This window comes from Sus scrofa, chromosome 10 (assembly GCF_000003025.6).
Source record: "Sus scrofa isolate TJ Tabasco breed Duroc chromosome 10, Sscrofa11.1, whole genome shotgun sequence".
NCBI classification, from domain to species: domain Eukaryota; kingdom Metazoa; phylum Chordata; class Mammalia; order Artiodactyla; family Suidae; genus Sus; species Sus scrofa.
Window position 1 is genome coordinate 66,047,816 of NC_010452.4, and position 20,566 is coordinate 66,068,381.

Sequence of the window (20,566 nt, forward strand, 5' to 3'; positions counted from 1 at the left end):
TTCTCAAACCGCATTCCAGGTGCCTGCTCGTGGTTTCAAATTCGACCATCTTTTTTTCTTCGTCTCTAGATTTCAGGATGAGAGCGATTTCATTGTTGTCTTCCATGAGTACATTTCACATTACTTTAAATAATGTGTTTGATACTTCCGTCCAAGATGTCCTAATGTTCCTTGCAACAGGATTTTCTGTTTATCATCATATCCACAGTGCTGGACCTTGAAATTTATATTTGTGTCCTAGCCCAATTAGAAGCTACAATTCTTAAAACTACTAGAACATCTGAAATGTGAACGGTTAGCTTACATCTGCCATGCCCCTAACAACTAGTGAGATTCTAAAATCTTTTCTGTTATTACATTCCTATTTCAACTATGCCAGTACAGTTGGTCAGCAAATTCTGTTTATTGCCCGAAGAATAATAGAATGTTTGGAGTGCCTCAATTAGATAATTATCTCTGTACTTTAGAAGCAAGAAAATCAAGTGAAATAATTGCCTGCTCTTCAACATAGAGGGTTGCCTTATATTCAGTTATTCATGCAATTCCAGGATGCCCCAAATCACTGTTAGCGTACATTAGGATAATATAATGTGTTATTACATGTTTTAATAATTATATATGAGAGATGTGAAATTGATGCTATACAACTACCAACTACTACAAAGACTGAATTTAGAAAATTACTAATTTTCCATATTTAAGAAAGCTGTCTTTTCGTCTTAGCTTTGTAATAATACAGCAATATATAGAATAGTGTATTGGTTCCCATGCCAGAGAATACATGAACATCTTTATTTTTTTTTTTAGTTCTAAAACACATTTATTTTGGTAAGTGATGAAGTCTTACTCATCAACAAATAGATTACTTTCCAAGTAAATATTTCCTTTCATCATCTTAAGATAATATTTCTTGCCTTTGGCCAAACCCGTCCTTATAATTTCTTCAAATTTCTCTAAATGTCAAAACCACACTGGGAAGCCTGCCTCCGAGCTGGTGAAAAGCCTCGCTTACACACCAGCTTAAGCCTTAAGTTGGATACAGTGACCTCCAAAGGAACTAAGCAGCCTGCGAGGACAAGCACAGGGCTCAGCTCTCCGCCCAGAAGATGCCCAGGGCAGCTCTGCGTCACTGTGACTTACAGTCGCTGGCTTATCCCTCCATCCTTTCCTTCCCTGCTCTTCTAGGATCAAGAAAGCCGGTCACAGTGGGTCTGCTAAGACCTGGAGTCACTGAACTGTGGGGGTCTTGGAAGGCAGGAGCGACAGCCTCGCCTCGGGGCGGGAGCTGAGCCACGTGTTCTCTTTCACAGTCTGCTTCCAGAGCCTCTGCTGTCCTTCTTAGTCGGGTTCCCTACTTTTTCAGGGGTCCTTGTCCCCACTGGGTCTTGATTCTGCTTCCTATCCAAGCCCACATCACAGCCTCCCAAGGCTCCAAAAGCCCACGACTCCAAGGGCTCCGAGTCCTAAACTGCATTTCCTCTCTCACCACAGAAAACAGTCATAAACAAGTGAAGTAGCGGGAGCTGGGTAAGCAATTCGGTAAGCCTAAAAGCGTATTCAGACTCCGTCCAACCTTTGTTAACCCCAGTGACCACTTATCGTTAAACTATATTCTTCCTGACTCCTGACCAGGGAGCCCTTGGAAGAGCTTGACCAGGAGGGCCCTGGCCCCCAAGGCAGGGATGCGTACCAACCCCAAGCGCCTGAGAAACAAGGAACGGCCACACAAGTGATGCTGACGTGTAAGGAGTCAGCGCTCGAGAGTCCATAACAGCCGTGTCAGTAGGAACATGGAGCCAACGAGATAAGAGCAGTGGGAAGTGAGATTGCCATCCATCAGGAGGTATTGCGGGGAGTGAGCTGTTTCTGGGAAAGGGAACACCTGCCTCGAATAGTTCTGAGACAAAGTGGACAACACGCAGAGGAGAGCCAGCCCATTGTGGGGACAAGCACAACCGAGCCGATTCCTGCTGCAGACGCAGCCCCCATACAATGCATCTCACAGGCAGCCAACAGGAAAAATAAAATAACTCACTTCCCACGCCCGGTGAGACCCGCTCAATCACCTGCACAGTGAGACCCGCTCTTCCTTCTGCCCCGGTGCAGAGGCGTGTGGTTGACTCGCGGTCCATCGTACGCACATCTTCAGTTAGGGTTTACTTTTCACTGGGCAGCAGGGTTTCCCCTGTGCCACCTGACTTCCTCTTCACAGATTGGAGCTGCCCCCTCTCCCAAATGCAGAATGCCCTGGAATCGACAGTCTAGTCCAGTGAGAAAGGAGACTACATGCTCTCAAACGTGTAATGAAACCGCACCTGAAGAGCTACAGCAAAGTGAAGACGACACACTTGCTTTCACTCCGCCACCAGCCTGGGAAAACTTGCGGAGTGGAGTAATACGGAAGGCTCCTCTGGCTCTCCTGTCGGCCCTCGTGTTTTGTGAAGGAGGCGGCGCACGCACACACACACACACACAGGCACATGTGCACACACGATCACAAAAATGACCCTGGCTGCTTATTCTAGTGTGAGATATGAGTCGGATTAGTAAGGTGGCCTTAATTCTTGATCATCAGGCTAATAGAGCTGACACTGCAAACTCCGGGACGGTCTGGAAATGGAAGCCCTCTGTGCCCTGGCTCTGCCACTCACAGGGAGCATAAGCTGGACCTCGCTTCCTCTCACCGGCTGGTGTCCAGAGTGAATAATGGTGGTGTCTTCCCCACTGGTTGTTGAGAGACCATCCCCAGATCCGAGTACCGAGAGCTGAACTGAAGCAGTCGGAAGCCACCGCACACATACCTAAGTTTCCTTCTCTGCAGGCCTCATCCCGAGAGTAATGGTTTCGGGTTCCTAGGAGGAGTGGCAGCCGGAAAGTCAGCTACCAGAAATCTTTGTGACAGCTGCTAACTCATGTAAATATAACACCGTCTGGTGTTCCTTGAGTTCATGCTCCTGTAAAAATGGATGGGGCAAAGATGAACAGAAGTAGGGGTGAAGGTACTCACTGCCCGAATGTGGGATCCCCAGAAGCAGACTCTGAGATGAGGCTCTTAGGCTGTTCTTTATTCATTAGGTTCCTTCCTTCCTGGAAGACAGAGGCAAGAAACCCCCATTTCGATTGCCCTCCGTCATGTATCCACCGTGGTTAGAACAGGAATATTCCATTAAGCAAACAGAGCCAGTGCTGTTATCTACAAATTCCTTAGGCAGGAAAGTATGCATTTTATTGAGAACAGAAAACTATAATTTGCCTGGAGGATACACAGTTCACAGAAGGGGAACCTAGGTGTAAAAGCTCCCACGCAGGGCAAAGTTTATAAGAATAGTCGTTGCTGACACATGTGAATGCTGCCATGTGCCAGGCATCCTCTGTGGGCATTTGCGTCTGTCGTCACGTGGGCTCAGCACTGTCAAGAGATGGTAGGACTGCTCCTGGTCCACATGCGTGAGCTCAGTGTAGAGACCTGTATGCTGTCAGTAGTGGAAGCAGAACTTGAGCGACCTGAGCTCACTCTCCAGGCCCTCGGCACCTCCTCGGCGCCCTCTTCCTGCTTCGGCGGTCGCCCCGCGGCCGTGGCTTTCATGCCCTCCCAGGAGCCGCTCTCTGAAGGCAGGCTCTCGTCTGCGTTGCGCATGCCCGTATCACCTGGCACAGCGCCAGACACAGATAAGAGGAAGAAGAGACACGTCTGCCAGTCATTCATGGCACAGAGCTGCTCATTCCCCGCCGTATTTCTGCCCAAAGAAAGAAAAGTTGGGGCCAGTTTTACTGGCCATCGAAAGTTTAATCCTCCCTGCAAAGCTGACTCAGTCACTGGGCAGGCTGTATTTTTGGACTGCCATGCTTGTCAGTGTGAGCTCGGGCTGTAGTGTAAATTATAGGTCCATTCTAATCACGAGAAAGATAGTTTTAGTTCTAAATAAATGACCAGTCTCATATTTGAAATGTCCATTCCACTTTCCGGTCTGCTCACTTGGGCCGCTTGGTGGTGTGCAGATGCGGACTCCTGGGTGTGTGCTGGGTCCTCCAGGTTATACTGGAACTCCACCCAACAGATGCTTTGGCAGAAGTTGTTTTCATGGGAGATGTGTCAAACCTGTGTATTTATATTCATCTGTCTGTCTGTCTGTCTGTCTACAGATCCACCTTGTCCATAGAAGCCGTGAATCATTCCTCTGTCTGTTGTGGAGCCTGTGTTATTTCCAGCCCTTTCCAGTGAGAGTTACTGGAGGCAATGACACGGGACTGGGAAGGCCAGGTTGTCCCGATCCCTGGACATGCTAGCCATCACTCGGGCTTTCAGATACGTGCTCTTTGAATGGATAGTGGGCAACTGAGCAAATTTGCATTTCATAAAAAGCAGCAGCGGAAGAGCGGGGGGCGGGGGGGCGCTGAGAAGAGGAATAAAAAGGAGGAGGGGGAGACGCAAGGGAAGGGAGCCTTGGGAGCACGTGTGGGAGCGTGGCTTGTGATGATGAAGAGCAAACCCGAGAAATGCCAGCGCTTTGACAGTTCCTCCTCATTTTCTTTGAAATCTCCGTGACTTTATTTAGTGATTAAGAGTCCGTGTGTAGATAATGAAGCAAAGGAGATTTTAAAGTGAAAACTAATACTGAAAACAGGATGAGGAAGGAATCGGAAAGAGGTTGCTGTTGGTGCCGCCGACGGGGACAGGGGCTCTGTTCACAGGAGGGGACGTTGAAAGCGCAGTGCTTTCTATTAATATCTACAACCATTACCTAACACATTAGCTATTTTTGTTTCCAACAGCAGCTCCTAAATTTATCCATATATTAAATATTTTCCTTGGATGCATGGTGTCGTCCAGAAATATCGCAGCATTGCTGGGATGCTCAACAAATGTAATTCGGGGCTGGCGGAATCTTTGGTGCTAGACGCTGAAAGCATTGCTTTCATGTGTCTCAATCAGCCTTTCTCATTCAGTGGTTCAACTCTTTCTCGGACGGGCCCCACCTTCACCTGGAAATCTCAGCCGGGGCCGCTCTGAGCAAGCCCTTCTGTCTCGTGGGTGTGTTAGCGAGGGGCTGGCAGGCGCGGCAGCAGCTGGAGTGAGTCTCGAAAGGAGCGGTCTTGGCTGTGGGTCCCACGGAGCAAAGCTGGAGCCTGGGACGGTCGCTGCGGGGGGCTGTTGCGTCTGAGCCAGAAAGCTCGGGCCGTGAGCAGGGCCCGCCTGCAACCAGAGTGGAATTTGGTTATTTTTTCTAAGAGAGTTTTATCTTTCTGTTCTAGGCAGTTTGTCCCTGCGAATGGCCCGTGAGAGAAAAGGCTGGAGAAGGAAGGGAGGAGGCACATGGGGGCTGCGAATTTGGGGAGGAAAGGTCAGGAGGGTGATGGGGGTGGGGGCAGGAGCCTGGGGAAATAGGGCTTTTCGAGAGCAAAGTGGTTCTCCAGTCAATCCCAGCTCCCCTGCAGGGAGCAGGGTCCTCGTGCTGTGACGGCTCGTCCCGTCCGCTTGGCCTGAGCCAGATACAGCTGTTGGCATCTACCAGGATGCACCAGACGTGTCCACGTGCCCTCAGCTGGCTGCTGGGGATGCTGAGGTCGCCCTGGCTGTGCTTCTGTGGCTCTCCTGGGTGTTTCCCTTATCTCTGCGTCTCAGTCCCTCTCCACGAAGGCAGAGCCCCATCTGCCTGGCTCAGCTCTCCGATTCCAGGCTCTGCACAGCGCCTGGCACCAAGTATGCGCTTAGTGACCCGCGTGGAGTGGGTCATTCCACAACCGCACGAATTCGAAACAGCCTCCTCAGTTTTAAAGCTAGGTATCTGTGGTAGGCAGATAACGCGCTGCCCCAAAAATGTAGAAGAGGAGAATTTTCTTTTTCCTCTGGCCATCTTAGGTTCCTGGCCGGGGCTTGCAAACTAGACAGACAGAAGAGAGATTCACAGGGAAAAAGAGGCAGAAGTCATTAACGTGTGCAGAGCTCGTAGACTCAGAAAACTCAGCAGTGGGTGAGTCAAGGGGGTGGTTAGAACTTAGGCTTATGGAGCATCGTAATGAAAGAAAAACACACTTTCAGAAACATGACAAGACTTAGGAAAGGGACTTTGTGATCTAGGGCCGGCAAATTTTATGAAAGCAGATACACCGGGGACATAAAGGTTTGTTCGTAAGGTTTGCCGTGTAGACGCCTCTGGTGCTGGCTGTGGGCTGATCAGGGCGGAGAGTGGTCCCTGGTGATTAGCTTCCATCCTTCCTGGTAGAGAGGGGAGGGGGATCCCTTCACACATTTACCTCTTGCTTTTAGGCAAATTGGGGAGGGCAGAGAGCTTTTCTTATATCTACATCTTCTCACTTGTCTTCAGATCGAATTAACCCTTTTGGCACCATGGCGTATCCTGGGGCGGCTTACGCTACCAGCCTTCGGTGTCTCCATCCCACCCTAACAGAATCCGTGAATATGTGAAGTTATAAAGGCAAAGGGCAAGTAAGCCAGTAGAAGGAGTTACTTTGTCAATCAGCTGACCTTGGGATGGCACGACTGTCCTGGACTGTCGAGGGTCCAGTGTAACCATGAGGGGTTTTGTGAGTGAGACGGGGAGGGAGGAGGTGAGAGGCAGAGGGGGACTGGAAGATGCTGTGTTTCTGGCTTTGAAGACAGAGGATGGGGCTACGAACCAGGGGATGCAGGTGCCCCAGAAGCTGGAAAAGGCTGGGAAGCAGCCCCTCCCCTAGAGCCTGGGGAGAGAATGCAGCGCTTCTAACCCTTGATTTTAGCTCAGTGAGACCCCTTCTGGACGTCTCACCTCCAGAACTATAACACATCAAATTTGCATTGTTTTAAGCTGCTACGTTTGTGGTCATTTGTTTCAGTATCAGTAGGAAACTGAGCAAGCGTCCTTGTGTACAGAGTGGACCTCTGGAAAAGTTGCACATTAAAAACACTTTTTGTTACTTCCGTTTCCTTTCTCATGACCCCTTTGCTTCTACTTAACAGCCTCGTTCCTTTCCCGTAATTACTGTATACTGTTCAAGAACTAACTTATAAAATCTGTTTTCCACAAGAGGAGATTACTTCATTTTGACATAAAACTCCGGCAGGTCAAACTTTCTGTGCTCAAATAAAGCGATTATTGGCTGACCCTCCGCGTCGTTGCCACTGCGTGTGTCCACAGAGACGGGGGTGCGGGTGACTGATGGGGTGGTCTGAACCGATGACGTCTTTGACCAAATTGAATTACTCAGTCAGCCTTTTGGTTTGGATAATTCAACTCAGTGAAGTAACGTTTTAAGGAACTTGGAATTGACACTAAACAAGTTTCATTTCAGACGCAGAAGGGGTCATCCTTACAAGTTAGAACCTCCTGGAGCATAAACTCCTTCCTCAACAGCCCCCGGGGTCGACAGTTATTAATTATCAGTGCTCTTGGATAGGACTTCCCTGGCCCCGCCACGAAGCGCTGGGCCCGCAGATGCGGACAACGAGGCCAAGAACTGGGAGCTGATGGTCTCAAGCCATGGAGCCGGGCGGTTGCCCTCTTCTCTGTGCCCCACACTCAGCTCACCACGGAGGCGGGTACACTTCGTCAGTTTCTTCACTTCCCCGGAAATGAGACCGTAGGGATTTTGCCCCCCAGGGTCAAGGCATGAGCTCTCCGCTCTCATCTGCCCACACTTGTCTGCTCTGTGCCCAGTCATTTTCACAGGAGACGCTTAGAGAACCTCAGTCTTCAAGCAGTCTCGGGCTCGTGAAAGTCTCGTTTCTTCAGAGGTATGTGCAGTCCCCTGGGATGGAGCAGAAGGAGGTGATGGAGGCAAGTGTGGAGAAGCAGGCGCAGAGGAACGTGGAGCAGAGCCTGGGAACCGAAGCGGAGAAGAAGGTTTTCGCTTGTGGAGCCTCTTCTCCTTGTCATGACTTCTGCCAGGAGCGGGGAGGCTGAAAACAGTTGTCAGAGCACCGCGACCACAGCATCTTCATGCTGAAACCTCTGTTCCCCAAGCAAACATGAGCGGGTTCTGAGGATGGAACAGCCACGTGAGCCTGGCATTTCTCAAGTCCCTCCCAGCCTCCATCCCCTAACCAAGAAAGCACCTCCCACTCGTGCCTTAACTTTGTTCTTCTCTGACCCTGCGCAGGCTTGACTTAGGAGAGTGTAAATCAAAGCTCCTAGCTGTCTCTAAGACGTAGGTCAGAAGACAGCTCTCTGAATAATGAACTAAGGAGACGTGTTAACTTAAATTTAGTAGAGCAAATCGACATACCCATGTGCATCCAGAGATAATTTATATGGTGGCCGCACAACAGATGCAGATAGAGGAAGAAAAAGGAAGTCGTCCAAGAGTCAGACCTTTCCGTCTCAACCATTAACTCCAACAGAGCTGAAGCTGACACACAGGAGGGCAGTCATCGTCCCACCTGGATTACCATGCTTGTTACCTGATGGGTGAGGACTTTTAAAAAACATCAAGTCAGATCCACACAGTTCTTTGGAGAAAGAGTGCAATGGCCAGGGTGATGCTATAACCAGCACAAACCTCTCAAGTGGCACCGAGTGATGGAGGCCTGTTTCTTTCTCGGCGGCGTGCAGAAAGGGTATTCCTTGTGGGTGGCTGGCTCTGGCTCTCCTCCAGGAAGTGATTCAGAGGCCCCAGGCCTCACCCTCATGGCTCCGCCCACATGGAGACGCTCAGGGGTCCAGGGGAAGGGAGCCTGGAGGATTGGACTTGGAAGAGCTTTATTTTCAAAATAGACCAAGAAAGGGGCATGCGGCACTTATCACGTTCCTTTGGCTGCTAGTTTGTCCCATGACCACAGGGAGGCCTGGGAAACGTGGTCCCGGCATCTCCCAGGAGGAAGAGGAAATGGGAGATCAGAAAACTGGTTTCTGCGGTTCCAGTGCAGGAGGCTTTCTGGGACAGTACCCTGAAGCCCCTTGGTTTTACCTCTTATCACAATGATTGCAAACGTGAGTGCTTGGGAATCATGGATGTTAACAACTAAGAGAATAATCATAATTTGCCAGTTTCAAATTCTCGTTTTTAGGTAAAAATTAACTCCGGGAAGGCAAAATAAGTCTTTGAGGATCATAGAACTCAGATAGTGACAAGGCCAAGACAGCTTTTTAATTTGTTAAATACATATCATTCTACCATGATTCATAGTTCAATATTTGATTTTTTATCATATGCTTTCTCTTGGACTTATTGAAATGAACCATCCTGAATCACCAGAAGTTTGGGGAAAAAATGAGAAACACTTAGGGACTGTGTCTATAAAAAATATATTGATGAAAATAAGTGAGCTAGTAACTAAGTATGAGTCACACACATTCAGCTCTTTTGAAGGAGAATCTTGTGCTTGCAGACAGTCTTGTTCTTCGCTTACTCGCATTTTCAAAACGTCCCCAAACTCGTGACAATACCGTGTGTAAATATACGAAATATGGAGGTAAACACTTTCTTTATCAGATGATGTGATCTTACGATTCTGTTTACGGACTGACTTCAAGAAGTAAATGAAGGTCTCGACCACTTACTGTCAGCAGGAGTTGTTCAATATCAGTTATGCTGAAACAACACTGTCAAGCACTGTTTAGTATGGAAGAAAAGGACATTCAATTCTATCCAGAAGTTTAAATCATTTTGTTAGTTTAATTGGACTTTACAGACAACATCCTATTCATTTCCCTGAGATTCAGCAATATTCATTTATTGACTAAAAAATATTTATTGAGACCCAGTTAAGTGTCAGGGAATATATATATATATATATAATATAATATTTATCAAGTTGACGCCTAAAAGTCTTTTCTAGAAATGTCTTTTGCTGTTTATCTGCTTCTAAGTTTCATGCTAGTGGTGGAAGATTGAGAATTCCTCTCTTGGAATGAACTCAGAGCCAATGAACACATTTTAATGGTTTAGGATGCACACTGATGAGGTGCTGTGGACTGAATGTTTATGTCCCTCAGAACCCATACGCTGAAGTCTAACCCCAGTCGGACCCTATTTGGACATGGGCCCTGGGGGAGGCAGTTAGGGGTAGATAAGCTCATGAGGGTGGAGTCCCTGTGATAGGATGGGGTCCTTAAAAGAGGAGGAAGAGACCCCAGAACTCTCTCTCTCCCACACGAGAACACAGTAAGAAGGCGGCCGTCTGCAAGCCGGGAGGAGAGCCCTCTCCAGGAACCAAATCCACTGGCACCTTAATCTGGGACTCTCAGCCTGCAGAGCTCTGAGAACTACGTGTCTGCTGTCTAAGCCGCCAGTCTGTGCCTTGTTGCTGCTCCCATAATCACATGAGCCAAGGCATGAAACTTTTATGGGATTATGAAAGGACGTTTATCAGAACAGGAGGCATTTCTTGGAAAACCTACAAGTCATAAGGGGCTACAGGAGGACTTCAGGTCCATCTGGAAAAAAGCCAAATTCTCGACTGAACCAGGAGATGTTAGAGTTTTACGAGAAAATGCAAACGCTACCAAGACCATATTCCTTTTTTTGTAATGTAGCTTGACCTCATTATAAAATGTGAGTCTTGAAACAGTACCATAAGATGCCACTTTGGTAAGTGAAAAGTAAATTTGAATAGAAGACTATATTGCAAAATGTTCAAAGTTTGAGGAGTGAGTATCACAATCACGGGTGATTTTGAAAAAGCCACTCTGGCAGATTTTCGTCAGTTTTCCTCTCCTCACTTTTCTAGAAAACCCCCTGGCCATGGCGGGGGAGCATTTCTGAGTCCAGAGCAGTCCTCCCGTTCACTCGTTCCTGCTGCTCAAGCCCCAGAACTCAACTGGGGACAGTGAGGCACCCCAGGAGGACCATGGTGAGAAAACCGAAAGTCAGTCTCTCCTATCACGTCAAGTCCAGGGCTTTGTGAGTCACAGCTGCCCTATTTTAGCCTTGTAGGATGCTCCAGCTGCAAGAGTGTGTCCTTACCCTTGATTATTTTGTGATGGAGGGGAAAGAAGTGCCCAGAGGTTTTGACTCATCAAGTTGGAAGACAACCGGAGGCAGTGAATAGGTTTCATGTTATTCTGGACGGAAAGTACCACCACTTACAAGCACGTGTCAAGATTTTCTTTCAATTGTTTTCATGTGTGCAAAAACAACCTATCACGCTGATTGCTGCATTTTGTGTAGAACACAGAGGTAAAACTGTGTAGGCAGGGCCGTGATTTTTTTCTGTAATCATGAGGGATCCACAGTGACCAGGAAAACACACAACTATGAAGCCCTGGCTGTTCTGCTGACATGGGGAGAGACGTCAGGCCTGTCTGCCCACCCTGAAGGAAGAGGGAGCTGGTGGGAATTTGGGGGAGACGGAATAGGGACCAAGTATACAGGTGGTTTGGACGTTACACCTATGACAAATAAAGCACACGAATTTTTCAAGTATTATCTTTTTTAAAAATCCTATTTGCATCTAAACGAGAGCACTTGACTGTAATTTAACAAAAATTATGTTGGGAAGGTTCATTTTTAGTAATTAGTAATTCTTAAATAGTGGCCGTTTGGATAAGATTATTACCCCACGGTTCAGCTGCTTCTCCAGGTTAGCCAAATATTTTTGAGTCTGGAACAAAGATTGGAAATTACGTCAAAACAGATTTTGCATGAATTATCTAATACTTCCTCACTTTTGGCTAAGCCAAAAATACTGCCAAAGAGACGGTGTGCTGTTTCTGCTTTTCACCCGTCAGGACACAAGAAGAACATTGGGGTCGAAGTTCCAACATCAGAGTCCCGCAGAGGGTTTTTCTCCTCTTTTGAGCAAAGGACTGCTCTCAGTGGCTTGAATTCCAGGTGACGTTTGAGATCTGGTTCTCTCCCTTGGCTGAGCTGGGTGAGCTATCCCCTGCTTATTTACAAGGAAACATCGACTTCCCAATTTACTCTCTAAAACTGGCTGTCGTAGCGCCCTGCTGGAGGGAAAGGCACCATCTGTTTTAATAACACTAACGGTGGGAGAGGGAACGGTCGTGAAACGGCACGGGGAGAGCTCTGGGCGACCCAGCTCCACGTGGGGAAGAATCACCGTTTAAGCTCATGAGTGTTGGTTACACCCAGGCCGTACCAGGCAAAGGACCGGTCAGCACAGACACACGTGCCCTGGGTAAGATGGCAGGAGCTTGTACACACTGGCCAACTCAGAAAAGTCATCTGAGCATCTCGGGGTGTGGAATGTAGGAGAAAAGCAGCAACAGTGAAAGAAATGGAACAGTCAGGCCAGCCAGCAGTTTTAGTCTTGTTTTGACATTTGCTTTGTTGTTTGTTTTGTTTGCCTTTGATCATTACTGGAAGATGAGAAATCCTTGCTGTTGTAGCAAAGCCCCACTTTACTGAGCCGGTGCTCTTTGGGCATTTGATAGCAGGATTCCCTTTCCCGCCTGAAACAAAGATGCTGTTTCTCAGCTTTGAAAACTCCACAAACCACTTACTCACTTACCTACTAGCTTCTGAGTGGCCCCGCATATGCTTAACTGGACTGGTGGTTTAGTGCAAACACATACCTGAAAACATGTACAAACCTACACCCAATACATACAACCACAACCACACACACACACCCAGGCACACCCAGGTAAACACATACACAAAAACAGATACAAGCATCAGTACACAGACACATGCACAAAATAAAACATACACACATCAAATATACATACCCAAACACACACACACACCCCCTACGCATAATACACATAACCAAATATACTCAGAGGTACATATGCACAAAAACAAAATGTCTACATAACACAAACACACATACACAAGAATACACATGTAGATTCACACATGCCTGCAAACACACGCAAACCAAATACCAACCTATGCACACTCAAATACATACACATGTCCATATCTACATAAACAACACACACACACATCAGAAGCACACCGACACTCACAAAATATGCACACATACCTACACATGCACATATGCCCCCCCACACACACATATGCACACACATGCGCTCCATTTGGGAGGTTCCCAGCCTCCCAGGATCAGGGTCCCAGGCGCATTAACTCCTCCCAGGCATCATCTGCTGAACCACTTGGTCTGCTCCTTTCCAGCGTCTGAAACGCAAGGTGCAAATACACGAGACCCTCCCAGAGCCGACCTTGTGTAAAAGGGCACTTTAACCTACTAGCCTCTGCCTCTAAGACCGGCGCAGATATGCTCCCCTCGTCCTCAAAGTGCCCAACAGTGACTCTGCAAAATATAACCAAGTCTTACACGATGTGCTTGGAACAAGCAGGTGTGATCCTATAAAGATAAATATAATGCTGTTCCTGGCATTGATTTCTTTAGCATCTTATCAAATGCCCTGTTGTAGCAACAGTCTCTTTCTGTTTTCCCTTCTGCTTCACCAGAAGATGACTCAATCCGCAGACCCAGAAACCGTGGCACAATTACAACATTCAAAACAGCTTGTGTGTAACGGCTCACAGCTCCGCTCCAATTGGATCCTGCCTCCCTAAGCTAAGTGCAAGTTAACAGATTCCTAAAAATACCCCCTGACATGAGTCATCCTCTTGCAAGAGCCCCAGAGAATGTTTTCCCCAGAAACGGCGAGGCCCAGAGCCGGGCGGGGGCCGCTGCTCCTCGGGTGAGTCACGTCCCAGGCATGCTGGGCTCTATCTGCCCTGTTCCTTGGCGCTGGGCTGGACTGCTGGACCGTTTGCTGAAATGCCAGCCTGGCTGCCGTTTCAGCTCCTCCTCCCACGCCAGTTCCCACAAGGAGGTGAACCTGGGCCCCCGGAAGGGTGCAGGTCACTCAAGATGTCCTTTCAGCCCCGAGAAGGAGGGAGGAACCCAGAGCCCGGGACAAGCAGGGTCGCTCTGGGCCGTCACAGGAAACCTGTGCTCACGGCTGCGCCTTTTCCAGACGCCAGCACTGAAAGCTACGTTCCAGCCCGGCCACCCCGGCCAGCACTGACTCCACGGGCGGCAGTGGGAACCAGTGGAGACACCTGCTCACACAGACCCCGCGGCAGGCCTCGCTGGCTCTGCTGATGCCCTCAGGGCCGACAAGGGCTGCATCTCCACAGAGGGTCCTGGGAGGCACCAGAAACAGAAACGTCCTCCGAGAGTGGGGTTCTGGAAGCGAAGCTGCGTATTTTGGGGGAGGAGGAGCTTCGTGATAATCCCGAAATGAGGCGGCATGAAGGAGCCATGTGCTGCCAGGACAGCACAGCGCCCGAGGGCCTCCCTCCAAGTAGGCGGGGTGCTGATGATAAAGGGGGACACGGGGGACGCTCGTCCTCGTTATTACCTCGACCACTAACTCAATCGTGCGCTCTTAGTTCAGAAATATGTTTAGGGGCTTTAAATTAAAAGAACCCAGGCTTCAAGCATGAGATTGGCACACGTAGACCACATGCTCATATCCCAGAAACGAGGGGAAACGGGGGAAACCCTCTTTTCAGGCTTCTAATTAGAGTGGGATGTAGGGGCTCAAGGGAGAGACCCCCTAAAATGCTGACAGTTTTTGTCGAGCTGGGGGCGGGGGGCTGTTCCTCGCACATGCGCAGGCGGGGCCGTGCTGCCAGGTGTGACGGTCAGACGCGAGCGCGGCTGGAAAGAAGGACGGGAAAGGGGGGGGGGGGGGGGGGGTGGAAGCAGCAGGAAAAGGACCAGAAGGAGACAAGAAGGAGTCCTCCAGAAAAAGTATTAACTCACCTCCTGTTTGGGGTGTATTTGGGGCTGAGCCACGTTCTGTGGAGCCTGAAACATCTACAGAATTATGAATACAAAAAGTTAGTGCACAGGTAAATACTTGTTTGGCATGAGAAGAGAGAGTCCTGACAAGTTAGTGCCGCATTGGAGCCCCAGTCCTTGCCCACATCCTTCCAGGGTTCCAGGGCCTGCAGGTGAAAGGGGCCTTCCCTGCACCTCCCAGGCTGCCAGCAGTGCCTTCACTCTGGAGCAGAAGCTCAGGAGCTGCTCAGGGGATCCTGCTGGAGGGGGTCCCTGTGAGATGACCACCAGGGGTTCATGCAGAGTGCAGAGGTCGTCAGAACGGCCATCGCGAGGAGACCACAAAGAAGGAATGCCGCAAGGATGTGGAGCAGGGGGGGGCATGGCAGCTGTTGGGAGGAATGTAAATTGGTGCCGCCTCCATGGGAGAGAGCGCAGAGCTTTGCTCGAAAACTGACCCTAGAACCACCTATGAGCCAGCATGGCTACTCCTGGGTGTATGTCCAGAAAAAAGAAAACGTTAATTTGGAAAGATACACACCCTCCCGTGTTCATGGCAGCAGTGTTTATAGTGGGCAAGACATGGAAGCTGCCAAAATGTCCATCAACAGGTGAATGGATGAAGCAGCCATGGTGCATATACACAAGGGAATACGGCGCAGCCACCCAGAGAATGAAGTTTTACCATTTGCGACAATATGGATGGACCTGGACGGTATTATGCTCAGTGAAGTAAGTCAGACAGAGGAAGACAAAGACTGCATGATATCACGAATGTGTGGAACTAAAAAATAAAATGGATCTAACAAAACCGAAACAGACTCACGGATATCGAGAACAAAACTAGTGGTTGCCAGTGGGGGAGGGCAAGATTGGGGGGGAAAGAGGTACACAGTACTCTGTGTGGAAGGAGAAGCTGCAGGTGTGCTGAACAGCACAGGGAGTTCTAGTCGTTATCTTTTAGTAGCTTTTAATGGAACATCATCTGTAAAAATACTAAGTCACTAGGCTGTGTACTGAAACTGATAATATTGTAAATGAGCTACACTTTAATAAAAAGTACGGTGGTTGAGGATGCGTCGCATGTTAGCGTCATACTGGAGGTTGGGCTCAAAAGTGAGCGAGACAGAAATGGCCCTGGCCCTTGTGGTGATTAACACACCAGGAGAGAAAAACAGACTTTTAAAAAAGGCGAATAGGTTTTGATGTCATCGTCACTCCTCCAGCCCAAGAAAGAACAAGCACATCGTCTTGTTACATGGGCTTTGTTCGAGTACAGTGGCCTGTTGTATGGGAGAGCTGTATACCTCAGAATTAAAACATGTCTTGCATAATATTGATTCTGTTTCATAATGCCAGAAAAAAGTAGAAACTAACACGTCGGCCCTGTGCCTTGTGCAGCACACAGAGCAGGAGGGGGGGAACGGAGGCCGGAGGGAACCAGCCCTGGGAGGAGGGGCAGCGGGGGGGCGTGGGGTCGCAGGTCAGGCCCCACCGTGCGAGAATGCTGGTCTAGAGGGGCAGCTGGGGGTCCCCAATGTCCCAAACAGGCCGAAGCTCCCCGGAGCCCGCGAGAGTCTGCAAACCTCACAGCACCTACGGCTCACCAGCTCAACCAGAGGCGCTCTCTTCCGTCTACATCCAAGCTAGGGGGTGTGGCTCGAGAGCATCTCTCCGAAAAACCTGTCTGCGTCTCTTAACAACCGAGTCTTGTCTGCCAAATGGAAATAGGTACCAGATACTGGACCTGCTGGACAGAGGATGGTATATATCATGAATCTGGATGCCCATACCCCGACTCACACATACGCACACAAACACACTAAATACACAGCCCAGATGAGTTTGGTGTGCAGATTATGAAGTCATGTATTCCCATCATTTTCTTTCTGCTGTGCTGCGAAGGGCAGTTCAGCCCTTTCCAGACATCCTGAAGCCAAAATGCAATTCTGGGAACCCACAAGGAGCAGCTGTTTCGGAAGCAGCCACTGAAAAGGGTCTCATCTGAAACGCTGTGGACAATCCTGCCATTTACGCCAGGCTGGGCGTGTGAGGAAGGTCAGATGGCAGGATCCTGTGAGCTCTTGCCTAAGGACATAGCTGTATTTAGACCCTGGCAGAATTGAAGTGGGCAAGATTTTTCCCTCCTTTGAATCTTTATTTCCCAGGCCCCTGAGCTGTCCTCCGCCAGCGTCTGGCTGTGTTCACAGCTGTGTGCCTCTGCTTCGCCGTCTTAGCAGCGTGGAGACAGGCTGTGCCCGTGCCCCCCACATCGGCCCCCAGGCCACCCGAGGTGACAGAGGACTGGGTGCCATTGTCTCGAGGACCCCTGCTCCCTGGGGCTGCCCCTCGCGTGAAACGCTTCAGCTGATCCACGAACAGGACGGAAACACAACCCATCTACTGTGAACACAGCTGGGGACAAACGGAGCTTCTGAGCTGTGCAAGGCAACCTTCTTCTTACGGCCTGTGACCAAGACACACGACATTCCTCACGGACCTCGGGGTCTCAGAAGAAGAAAGGGAAAACCTTGCTTTGCAGTGACACAGCCAAACAGACAATGAAAGGAGGCAGGTTACACACACAGAGGCCAGACCCTCCGTCTTCCTCGTCCCCAGGCACCACCACGCGTACCGCCCGCGGCCTCCAGGCAAAGCAGTTTGGTTTATGAAAATTAAGATGCATCAAAAGCAGATTTTCACTTCACTCAAGAGTCAGCCTACCACAAAAGACACTGCTCCGCGTATGTCCGAAGCAGTGCCTCAATCGTGGTTGGGTTGGAGCATGAGCGGGTCCACTTCCAGGAATCTTCTGGATGAGGGAAGTGTCCCACGATGCTGGAACACTGTAAAATTTTACCCTTTATTTTCCTAGTAGCCCTTTAAAAATGCGTATGAAAATTCCCTCTGTTTTCTGTCTTAATTACACGACGGACTTCTCAGATTATTCCATGACCTCTGCCCCACTGTTAACAGTGTGACTTGTGTACCAGATGATAAAATCGAAATCATGTTTATGCCCGCGACGTCCAGAATTCAGAATATGGCTGTATCCTCCTGTGTAACTCTCCTTCCTCCTCATGATTCACCCCACCCCACCCTGGACTCTTAGGAAGCCTTGCACCTGCTCCGTTGGTCTCCAACACCCTGCACACACCTGGGCGGCCAGGGCACCCAGCTTGTGTCTCCACCCAGACACCATCGTCCCATAAACTGTCTTGTTCACTTATTTTCCTTAAGAGCAGAGCCTCCCACTGATAACATCCTTATGGCTGCCCAGGTCTAACGCTTGGGCAGAAACTTTCACGTTGGAGAGAGATGTACTGTAAAACTTCAGTTCTCGCTCGCGCGCGTGCTCTCTGTGTGTGTGTGTGTGTGTGTGTGAGTGAGTGTGAAGCAAAAGGAGTGGAGAATACCTCAATCTAAGAGTTGGAGGCATGGTACTGAATGGGCCAGGGACTCTACTTTCTGATTTCATGTTTTATTCACCATCAGAGGGGTTGGCAGCGGTGCAGACCACTTGTGGCTCTAATGCCGCTGCCCTCAGGGTTCAGCCGTGTAGAGACGGGAGGTCTACTCCGCCGTGGACGGCGAGTAAGTTTCAACAGGCCTGGCAACTGCCACCCCCCCGGTGGTCCCCGCCTGGAGCGCCGAGTAGAGGAGAGCCTTGGGGTCACATCCAGGCTTCATCACGAGTCAGGATCTCGTTAGCGGCGCCCGTCCTGTGCAGAGGATGGACTCATAGCTTATGCGCTACAGTCCCAGTCTTCTAGGCAGTAGCCGCCAACGAGGAAGGGGGTTTCCCCTGTGTACCCACCTACACCAAGTCGTCAGGTCATCACCGGGTCAGGACCCAGGGGCCCACTCTTTAAAGTCTCCCTGTCCAACCCCGTTCTAATCCATGGCTCTCAGATTTCCCATGGGTAGGAAATTAGGCCATCAACGTGTTGAAATTGTGCTTATACTGGATTAATTTATGGGCAGAGGAATGAAGAAGATGGGTAGACATGGAACAAAGCAGAGGTAACAAAAGTTAGTTGTGAAATCTGGCTGAAGGATACATGATGTTCACTATAATTCTGTCAACTTCTTGGTGGATTGGGCATTTGTATACCAGTATGTTGAGGAGGGGTTTAGCTTAGTGTAATAATAATTAATGACTTAAGCCTGCGAGAATTGCCCAAGAATAAAGCGCATGTACTTTCATGAACAGGATGCAATCTAATCGCCTATATTGGTTCCCAAGGTCCCTTTTTGGCTAGCTTCCACGATTCTGTTCTCTCAACACGAAAATCGTCAAGTAAATGGCACAGAGTTAACTGGGTGTTACTGTATATCTTTAAAGGGCCTTTGAAAAAAGTACGATGCTTTTTTGTTGGCCTGCTTATTTTGCCGTGGCGTTTTGATTCCGTTGGGCTGCGTCAATAAAACACAAGCGATTTTTCCCCTAAAATACAAATCCAAGAGGAACTGACATTCTCGGTAGCACTGAGGGTGTGGTTGAGCCAGCCACAAGGCATTACTCTAAAAAGCAAAGGTAACCTGATTAATTTTTATAAACCTGGGAGAAATTTCAAAAATCAATGGGAGGCACCCAGGAGACACTTGGATTTCAAGTCCATGTCTCATGGCTGAACCACACTTTTAAAAAATGAGGGCACTGCGGCAATGACCGGGGTTTCAGGGGGTCCCGAAAAGCTGATGAAAGACATGCAGCAAGAGAGCAGGAGGAAGGAAAAAAGGGGTGGTAATAGTATTTTTCTCATTAAAGAATCATGTACGATTACCCCGTTTTCTGAAAGTGAAGGAAATAACCTCACTGAAATGAATATAAGTGATTCATAGAAAATCTGAGTCTTTAAACCGTATTTACAAAGTAACTACGCTGAAATAAGCAATGTAAGTCATTTGCTCTCTTACTTTGGGGCTCTGGAAACTTCCTGCTTGTGTCAGGAAGGAAAACAAAAAGAACCTCTACATCAGCACAAGTGGATTAAAAATTGGCCAGTGATGGGAAAGGCAAGCAGAGTTTGGCTTGGGCTCTAGGGAAGCCCACACCAGACAATGGCAGAATCCTGGCACATTAACTGCGTGAAAAAATGCTAAGAGAATCGTGGGCCCTTGGCTTCTTAACGTCACAGAATTCTGTGTAATCGACTGCTCTGCACAGCTGAGCCGACCGCGGCCACAGGGTGACGTGAGTGCGGAGTGTCCGACACGCCATCCAGGGAGGGCCTGGCTGGTGAGCAGGGGTCCAGGTCGCTGCAGACAGCAAATGCTGGGGGAGAGCAAGGACCCGAAGACGTTCTCGGCCGAGCCCCGCGCCCCCTGGTGATAGCGATGTGGGGGAAGCAGTGGCTGGCTTCCGTTCATTTTGGAGAAAGAAGCGAGAGCCTAGCTCCTTGAAACCCCAAAATAAGTCGCTGCAGAGCATGCCACTCTCTGCAGGGGACACAGCGTATTTCCCGCGTGGAGGCAGCAGCCTGTTGAAGCGTGATGGTGAGGGAGTTCCCGCTCTGGCGAGTAGGGTGTGCTGGCGTCTCTGGAGCACTGGGAGGCAGGTTCGCGCCCCAGCCCAGCACACTGGGTTAATCAGATCCCACACCTGCAGCTGGGATCTGATTCCTGAGCAGGGACTCCATCGGCCGCGGGGCCGAAGAACAAGGAGGAGCCAGTGGGCATGGGTGGGAGGCGGAGGGCAGGCGCAGGCCCTCTGCCTTGGGACCCCTCCTCCCGAGCCCAGCCCTGGCGTGGGGGACTGCTCGGACCCCGCGGGACTTTCACAGGCCCGAGAAGGCAGCCCCTCTCTGATTCTGGGGCCGCGGGTAACACGACCTGGCAAGTTTGGTGCTTTGGGGTCACTGCTCTGTGTGAGGAGGGGCGCAGCGATGAGGACGG

The 20,566-nt window shown here is 49.5% G+C and overlaps 1 long non-coding RNA gene across 1 annotated transcript; it reads left to right on the forward strand.

Moving 5' to 3' along the window:
* Window positions 12,597-16,002, forward strand: LOC110255727. The gene is made up of 2 exons (XR_002336438.1): window positions 12,597-13,577; window positions 13,857-16,002. It is a non-coding gene; the product is annotated as an uncharacterized LOC110255727 (long non-coding RNA).